The sequence below is a fragment of the Balaenoptera borealis genome, assembly GCF_965194805.1.
Source record: "Balaenoptera borealis genome assembly, chromosome: 13".
Taxonomy (NCBI): Eukaryota; Metazoa; Chordata; class Mammalia; order Artiodactyla; family Balaenopteridae; genus Balaenoptera; species Balaenoptera borealis.
This window is the reverse complement of record NC_138870.1, coordinates 100431253-100440620: the sequence shown is the minus strand read 5'-3', so window position 1 is coordinate 100440620 and position 9368 is coordinate 100431253. Positions and strand designations below refer to the sequence as shown.

Genomic DNA, 9368 nt, shown 5'->3' with positions numbered 1-9368 from the left:
TTACTGGATCATGTCCTGTCTGCCACAAATAGCTGCTCACTTATTCCTTTAATTTTAGATATGAATGCAGTCAGTTCACCCCGCTGGTCTTCAAATTCTGAATATTCTCCATTCCCGGAGCACTGAACGAGGCCCGAGAAGCAAAGAAACCCTCAAAGCTCGGGCTGAGAAATGTTTGTAAACCACTGCTCCGCTCCATAAATTATTATAATTCTTGGTGCTTTCTATATCCATCTAGCAGATCAGCAATCACATAAATAATGGTGAATGGACTGATTTTTCTTCTGCAAAGTGCTATGTCCTAGTTTTCGAAATAAAGCATTTGGAGAGTCGCGTATCTGTGGAGTTGAGATGGGAAGCTGCTCGGATCCGTTTCAAACAAGCACGCACACATACCCACACACAAAAGGAAATACGAGTTACATGTGAAAAAAATCAGCATTCTGCATCCCTTTCCCACGTACGCGTCAAGTAACACTCAACATTAATGGAGGTGTGGGATGCACATGGTTGGGGAGGGGGAGAAGCAAGAGGGTCTGGGGTGCTCAGCGTTCAGTTACAATTTGCAAAGAAAGTGAATGTGGATTTACAGTTCTCATGGAAATCTATTAAACAGATGTCACTGAAGCATAATCAAATCGGCACTATGGTAATTCTACACTTAAGTCTGAGACTGGGGTTTTGCCATTTTTACGATGAGTTTAAGTGCATTTTTTGTGATCATGTGGGAATTTGCAATTAAGGATTAAATCTCCAAAGTATGATCAATTAACTAATGTGTCTGAATGACAAACTTACAAAAGCAAAACTCCATTCTCCACACCCCCCCCCCCCCACCGCACACACACACCCCTTTGTGCAGGGAGCCTAGGGTGGGGGAGGGAACGTTTGCCTTTTCCATGAGCATTGCAATGCCAAAAGCACTTCGTTGTGAAGGGGGAAAGGCAGGGTGCAGGGATGAGCTCACACTTCTCAGGTAACCGGTGCAATATATTTTGCAGCCTTGCAGGCTGCGGTACTGTCGGAAAATGCAAAAGAATAAAATGAAGGGGAAACGGGAGGCAGGCATCATTTTCTCCTTAAAGTGATGAAATTAGCATGCGCGATGCCAAAAGTCTTTTCGTGTGTATCAACGCTGAGCCTCAAATCCTTCTTGGAAGGAGGGGATGGAAATGTGAAGTCATGTAATAGAAGCAAACTTTCAGGGTTTGGGGTTGGGGTGGTGGAGAGAGGCACCTACTCCATCCTTGAGTCTGAACTCAACGCATCTCACAATCAACCAGAGGGGAGACTTTTTTTGGGGGGTAGCTGCATCTACTTATGATGTACGACCAGAGTCTGACATCAAGCTGGCCAAGTTCACGTCCAAGAAAACGCCGCCAATTGGTAATTCACAGAAAGGTGTGGAAAAACCAAAGAACATCTCAAGCCACTATCTGAGTCCAAAATTAAAACATATAATCCCAATTTGCTAAGATTTTTTTTTTCCCCCACGGGATTGGGCTGCCCTCGTTGGCCACAGGTATTTTAAATGGAAATAAAGCATAACTAAGTCTTGTCTCCTTAGCGGGGGGGGGGGGAGATCAAAATAAAGTGAAGCATTTGTTTTAGCAGCAGAATGGCCGTGTCACCAGGGAGAGTCACAGCAAATCAAATTAACAGAGGAACTATTTATACCTTCTCTCCAACACCACCCCCCAAAAAGGGGGCCTCTCTTTTTTTTGTCTCCCTTAGGGTTGCTTTTGTTTTTTACATTTTTGTCACTTCTTCAGACCCGAGCCACACAATGTCAGTGGCAGTTTGGAGAGGAAGCTAGCTGGTGGTCTCATTCCGTGGGGACATCCACACCCCAGGAAACACGGCTGCAGGGAATTGCTTTCAGGGTGACCCAGCATAGTCTAGACGGTTCTTGCTGTGTGAAGCATTCCCTTCGCCCCCTCTCCTCCCTGCCCCCCAAGTGTCTGGCATATCTGATCCTAGAGGGTGAGAAGTTTGGCCGGAAGGAAGATCCCACAAGCAGCCTGTCTCACATCTGCGATGCCATTAACTGTGTGATCGGTGGGCACAGAGCAAGCCTGAGAACCCATTCCCGGGCTCCTGCACCTGGGGAGTCCCTTTCCCCAGGGTCCCTCGCTCCAGAGGTGCAGGCAGACAAAGGTACCAATTTGCTGAACGGAGAGATCTCAGAGAGAAGAAGAATGGAAAGGGGGGATGCCTGAAAAGACCCTTTTTCTGTTCCTGGTGAGGGAGGGGCAATGGGAGAGACACGTCACTTTGTCACATTAAAGATTTTGACAGACAATTCAGGGATAACGCAGAAATTCCACCCTTACTGCAGTGCACCACCGAAACTTGAAAGGCATTAACTAACCTCCACTAATTGCATGTTTTTCTGTGCATAATATTTACTTGTTAAAAGTCTTTGCCTGGATGATTAATTTCCTCTGCCCTGCTATCCGTGATCAGTTCACAGGCCTGAAATTGGAAAAACGAAATCATTTTGATAGATTAAAAGATGATTGCACTTTGGGGAAGGTTTTCTTTTTTCCACTAGTCCAGAACCCGCACCCAGAATGCTGATTTTTCTCCTTGAGTGCTACCCTTCAGTGAAATCCTGCTACCATCCTTAACTCCTCAGACAAGTGCAGAGAGATGTGTCCTGTGTTAGGTGAATGCCTACAAGGGAATGCAGCAAGTTCAAGGGAAAACAAATGAACTTAAATTACTTTCATCGGATGAAGATTTAATAGTGGACTGGGAAATTTTTAAAAAGCAGGCTTTTCTTGAATGGCTACTTTATGTGTCTGTGTATTCCTGACACGGTTTGGGCGCTAAAAGAAAGATCCTAAAGCCCCAGTCTCTTACCTAAACTTAGACCTACTCTATCTGTCCATAAACACAGCCCACAGGGTTAGGGTGTATATGAATGATTTTAAGTGTTCACACAGCAACTGCATCGGAGATACGACATCCCACATGTAGGTGACACTTTGAGCCTACCCACATCAACATTATAGGGATCTACTTCAATCCAGGTCTTCGGAAATTCCTAGGACTAAGAAATAAATAGGAAGGCTGCCCCACGTTGAACCACTTCCGAATACACGATTAAACCACTGTGACCGGATTATCGCCTTTTGACTAGCCATCAGCCAATTAATGCACCTCCACGGAGTGAGCACTCAAATAGATGTAACCATTTCGCAGAAACCCATCTTAAGGAAAAAGATTTTACAAGTGCTGTGGGGCTGCCACTCGGAAAGCCAATTTGCAGGGAGCTGGGCGTCATGAAGCACAGTTTATTATGCATGGCTTCCACACCGCAGTCCCCGAGTTACACTGTGCCCGGCTCCAGAATGCCTCCCGACCACCCCCCGCTGGCTCTACAGCCCCGGTGTGCTCCCCACCACCAGAGGCCTGCCTCGGCCCAGCCAAATCCACCACCCCCTCCCCAAATGGTCTCTTAGTGCGCTGGCTCACGTGGATGGAGGCCTGGCTTCCAACTTGAATGTGGCAGTCAGCCGGTGGCCTCTGAGACATCCCCCAGAGCATTTTAGCCAATGTGACAAATTATTCATGAAGTTGGTTTAATTTTTTTTTGCAAATACCAGGTAGGGTATTGACGATGGTAGTGTCTGCTTGGACCCCCGCATGGCTGGTCCCTGCTAGCAAGTCTCCCACCACCATTCAAGTCCTGTGGCGCCAGCTCACCATTCACCAACCAGCCCACTTTTGTTCACTGGTTTAATTTCATAATTGTTTGCCACTTAACAAGCTCTCCTCTGGGCCGTTCAACAGGGGCCTTGGAAATGGGGAGGGAGAGGCAACCAAGCCCCCAAGGGGAGCTGGGAGAGGCTCTGACCCATCACTGGGCAAAGACTTCCCAGAGAGCTCAGCTGAGCGGCCTTGGGGGCCAGTTCCAGGGTGGGGCCTCCTGATGCCACCTCCAGCCTCCCAGCCCCAGTGGAGAGGGGATGGGAGGGGAGGGGATGGAAGACACGGTGGGTCTAGGACCCAAAGCTGTGGCCTGCCACAGACTCCTGGACACATCAGCTCTCAGACTGACCCTCTTCTGTCTCCACCGATTCAAGGGAGACTATGCGTGAATTCACTCTCCTATAACAAGTCCCAGAATAAACACACACGAGACAAAACTGTTCCTCAGCCTGGGCAGTCCATGAAATATTGCCTGCGTGGCTGGAACCTGCCTGGTCAGCCACTGAATCCCCTGTGGCCGGCGCACGGCAGACAGTAATAAATATGTACAGAATGAGTGAGTGGATGGATGGGTGGATGGGTGGGTGGATGGACGGATGGATGGATGGATGGATGAAGTTTGCAGCAATGCCTAGCAAAAGTGGCCACTAGACCAGCATTAGTCCCCGCCTCCCTTGCCCCCAAGTACCAGCAGGGGCTTCGCTGCGCACAGTAGGCTCTCAACGACTAGGGGCTGCTATTGTTATCACCATCTTCATCACTTGCACCCCACCAATCCGCTTCTTCCACCAGCAACTCCGCCGGCAGCCAGCAGCGACTGGCGAGCTGGGGAAAAGTTTCGCTGACCCCTCGGCCCCAGTCAGAGTCCAGCGCCCCGGCCGAGCCCCTCCCAGCGGCACCCGCTAGGTCGCCAGGGCAGCCGGGGTGCCGGGCCAGGGCGCCAGCACCCGGCAAAGGCAGCCAAAGTAACTTTGCGGGCGCCCGTGCGCCGCGCCGCGGGCGTCACCCCGCGCCTGGAGAGGGTCCCGGCCGCGCCCCCGCTCGGCCCGGCGTCCGCGCCCCGCGCCCGCCGCGCCCCGGCCCGCTCCCGGCCCGCCCCCGGCCCTACCTGGCCCCGGGCTCCTCTTTGGCGGCCGCGGCGGCCGCGAGCTGCAGCGCGCACGGAGGGAGGCAGGGGCCCGGCTCCGGGGAGGGAGGCGCGCAGGGGCGGGGGCTCCTCCGGCGGCGGCCGCCTTGCCGCGCGTCCGAGGCAGCAAGTGGGAGCCAGACTCCTCCTTCGGGGGGCGGGGGGGCTCCCCGCCGCCAGCTCCCTCGCCCGCCCGCCTGCCCGCCCGCCGCGCGGCTCCGAGCCTCCCCGGCTCCCCCTCCCGCCGCCGCCCTCCTCCCTCCCCCCCTTCCTCCCCGCCTCCCCCCGCCCCGGCGCCGGGAGGGGCGCGCTCGCGCCTTCGGTCCCCGGTCCCGCGCGGCCGCCGCCGGGGCCCCCACCAAACCGGCCAGGCCTCGGCCCTCGGCCCCCGCCCGGTCCCGGCGACGCATCCCGCCGCCCTGGGGAAGGGAGCGAGGGAGCCGGCCGGGGCGCGGGGAGGAGGAGCGGGGCCCGCGCTGCGGAAAAGGGCCGGCGGCTGCCTCGCCTCGCCCAGCGCCTCTCCCCGGCCCCGGGCCCGGCCGCGCGCGGGGTGGGCGGGGAGCGCGGCGGGGGCGCTCTCACCTCCCGAGCCGCGGCAGCGGGCACCGCGTGCTGGGGCGTTCGCTGCTCCTTCCGGGGCGCCGCGGCCCCCGCCCCCGCCCCGGACCCTCTTCCAGGACCGCGAGGGTACCCGGCCCCGGACCCCTCCTGCCAGAAGTCTGAGAATTCCCCTCCGCCCCCCTTTTCGAGATATGTGGACCCCAGCCCCTAGGCTGCATAGGCCTGGCCCCCTTCCTGCGCCCCCATCTCTTCCCTCTGGGGGTCCCAGGTCCCCAATTCCGGGGTAGAATGGGTGGCCAGCAGAGGTCTAACCCGGAGTGGGCAGGTAAGCTGGTCTGGACCCGAGGATCCGGCCCTTGGCTTGAAGAAGGCCCTGACTTACTGGGGAGGGGGAGAGCAACACCCCAGCTTCCGTGGCCCTACCCTGGGGAGTTTGAGAGGCCCCTTGTGACCTCTAGCCTCTGCCATGGGTGGAGACTGGTGTCCACCGGCACAGGTCAGGCCGGGGCCTCCCAGACTGAGAGGCAGGTGAGAAGGAGGTGTAACTCCTCAGAGGTCCACCTAAGGCGCCCCAACAGATGTTTGTGGGTCCCCCTCCCCCAGCACACGCGCATTACCCCATGCCTCCCACTTCCGCTTCATCAGAGCTTCAGACACAACCCCCAAGGACAGGACACCCCGTGTGGGTGCCTCAGACCTGGCCTGCCCCTGGGGAGAGCCAGTCTGGTAGGGCGGCAGACAGGGACAGGGCAGGTGAGGGCGGCGGGGAAGTGGGAACAGCTACCCAGTGGGGCTTCCTGGAGGTGGACCCACCCCAACTAAGTGTATGCAAGGAGAGAAGGTATGGAAAAGGCATTCCAGGCAGAGGGAACAGGGTTTGCAAAGGCCTTGGCGTATTTGGGATGGCAGCTTCAGTGGAGCTGAAGAAAGAGGAAATGTGGAGGAGGACCGGGAGCCAGATCTGGAGGGACCTCGGATGCCTGCCTAAGGGACCAGCAGTGGGAGCCATGGAAGGTGTTTGAGCTGGAGCACCTGACCGAGTTTACCTTTGTAGAGTTTGCTCAGGCAGCCCTGACAGAGGAGGGGGAGGGGCTGAAGAGGGGAGAGGCTGGGGCTGCCGAGGGAGACGATGGGGGCCTGGGCAGCGGCCCTGAGGCCAGGACGGGGGGAGGGGGTGCTGGCTGAGGGGGCCTCAGCTGGTCACCCCCCTCCCGCTTCCTTGTCTGTGGACCTCACTTGGCAGAATCGCTGGGACAATTCTGGGGCAGAGTGAAGAGGCCAGGCTGGAAATACAAGGTCAGCCGGGCGAGTGGGAGGGACGGGTAAAACACATGGTGGGTGGGGTACAGCGATGGCAGGCCACCCAGTCTCCCTCCGGGGCCAGTCCTGGAAATCGGGTTCCCCAGTCCCCTCCCCCCATGAGTACTTGCTCTGGCTCCCGAGGCCATGCTTACCTTTGCAGGTGCCCAGCTCGAGTTTGCCTGGCCCCCTGAGGGTCAGAGCCCCAGGGCAGGCTCTCTCAGGCCACGTGGAGAGGAGTGTGGGAGCGGTCACCCGGGAATTTAGGAAAGAAACCCCAGGTAAAAGCACAGGCCTGCTGCCGGGGAGAAGGTGTGGTCAGTCCACTGTCAGCTTCGCAGCTCAGGTGGCTGCAACATCCATCTGGTACCTGTGTTGTCCTGGGAACTGTGTGTCTGCCAGGCCCGTGTTGGGTGGCCAGGGATGCAGGGGGCGCCCATGAAAGGCCAAAGGGGAGACACACCCAGAGAACACCCCAGACTGAGTGTCAGGTGGGAAGGAGAGATGCCCACCCTGGGGGATGGGGCAGGGCTTCCTGCAAGAGGGCCTAGGACTGGGCCTGGAAGAAAGGGCAGAATGTGGACGGGGGAGATGAGCCTGGTGGGCACTACCAACAGTAGGAAAGCAGATGCCCAGGACGGGGAGGGGGGAGGTGCGGGCCCCTGAGGGACTGGAGCATTCCACAAGGCAGGCCTTGAATGCCATGCCCAGCAGGTCACGGTGCCCCGAAGGCTTTTGAGCAAGATGCTCTGTGGTGTCTTGTGTCCCAGCACCCGGGACAAGGCCAGTGTCAGGTGAGTGAGGGAATGAATAAGCAGATGAAGGATGAGATCTGCTGACCTAACCTCCCCTTGGCACACAGTGCCTCCCAGCTCCTCCAGCCGGGCTGTCCAACTCTGGAGCATGAAGGAGCATCCCAGACTCAGCGGGGAGCATCTTTCTCCCCCCTAGGGATGCAGGCTTCCCGAGCGCAATGTCTCCATGGGTCCATCATACCTGCCTGGGAGACAGGGCTTGGGCTCAGTAGCCCAACAGACTCCACCTGTCACCTGCCAAGGACAAAGCCACAACTTGTTCGTGGCCTCAGGAGACCCGAGGGGACACGTGGTTGGGGATGGTGGAGAATTTTTGGTCCTGGTCTTGAGGGGAGAGCAGAGACGTTCTTGTGACACTCATCCTCCAAGATCAGCTTCCTCACCACCTCTGATCCCACTGGCCCTTGCCTCAGCTCCCAGATGCCATCTCTTATCTTCCCGGGATATGCATTTATTGAGCAATTACTACATGCCTGGCACTTAGCACTTCCTTCGGAGCAAAGCATGAGCTCCCCACCAAAGGGGCCTGCATTACGTGCACCACCCAGTCCCAGACATTGAGCTCTGAACTTGACCCACACCTACCCTGGTCCAGGCTGCCTCCTGAAGGTCAGGCTGCTTTGGGTCCCAGCCCTGCATCCTGCAGGCCTGGAGCCCATCATAGATGCCCAGTGAACGGGCTCCGAAAGATGGAGAATGAGGAGTGCAGGATGGGCAGGGTAGACCCACTCCTAAAAGAGCAACCAATCTGGCAAACACAGCAGACATTCTGCTTTTGGAAAATTTAATAACACAGTGGCACTTGTTCATGGAGACTAATAGAAACACCACACAATCCCACACTGCTAAACCAGCCAGGGGATGGCCCGTTCAACCGGGAAGCACTTCCCAGGCGCCTACGATGTGCTGGAAGCCAGAGAGAAGTAAGAGAAGGCAGGTTCTCTGCCCTCTGAGAGGAAGGTGGTCAGCAGATGCTCATGACACCAGAAGGAAGAGGCAGCTGAGGGCAGGGAGAAGGGCTGCAGATGCAGCCTGGGGATGCTTCAGAAAGGTGATGTGTGTGCTCCCGAGGAGGAAGACTTCACTATGAGGATAAATGGGACAGGGATAGCCCAGCAGAGGGACCGAGTGCAAAGCCGCGGAGTCTCGGAAGAGCGTGGTGTGATATACCCTGGCCAAGAAATTCACCTTCCAGGAAGGTGTCCCAGGGCAATAACTGCAGGCTGTTTATAATAGCCCCAAATCTGAAACAAGCTAGATGCCCAGCTAGAGGGGATCGGTTTTAAAAATTACTGTACGTCCAGGGAATTTCAAGCGGCCAAATCCTGTTGCTGAAATGTGATGTGGCAGGAAAATGTCCACGCTCATCCCACATCCCACAAACAAGTGAAGTAGGTTCCACAAGAGTGTACCTGATTCTGGGTTTTGAAAAATGAGAAATAGAAAAAAAGGAGATAGGTAGAGCAAAATGCCAACCCTGGGGATCAGATTATGGGTGATTTTTAACTTTATTTATGGGACCATTTTGTTGTCTTGAATTTTTCTATGATCATCAGAATATCGTGAGGGATGGAGAGGGGGGCATTCTGGGAGGGATGTGAGCAGAGTGGGGGGGGGGCATGTAGGGCAGGGGCTGGGATGATCCGGAGGCATGGCAAGGCCCAGGCCCTGGAGGACTCTAGGGCCTTGTTGACCGAGGATCTCCTCAGGTCCTCCATGGTGCCTGGCTCAGAGCCAGCCTGCAGGGTTCGGTTATTATTCAGCAGGTATTCACTGGGCCCCTACAGCATGCCAGGCGCTGTGTCAGGCCCCGGGAATCACCCTGGCCAGAGGATTTTAGGGGAGGTGGG

At 56.2% G+C, this 9368-nt stretch overlaps 1 protein-coding gene across 2 annotated transcripts in view; it reads right to left on the bottom strand.

Moving 5' to 3' along the window:
• The window catches only part of MPPED1 (metallophosphoesterase domain containing 1), an 81496-nt gene extending 76471 nt beyond the window's left edge, over window positions 1-5025 (bottom strand). Inside the window, exon 1 of one of the 2 annotated variants that reach the window (XM_082352675.1) lies at window positions 4826-5025. The gene's annotated coding sequence lies outside the window, so the exon portion shown is untranslated. Of the gene's footprint in view, window positions 1-4; window positions 1539-4825 lie in introns of those variants that run through there. The other variant, XM_082352674.1, reaches the window with a different exon arrangement.
• Window positions 5026-9368: the final 4343 nt, after the last annotated feature.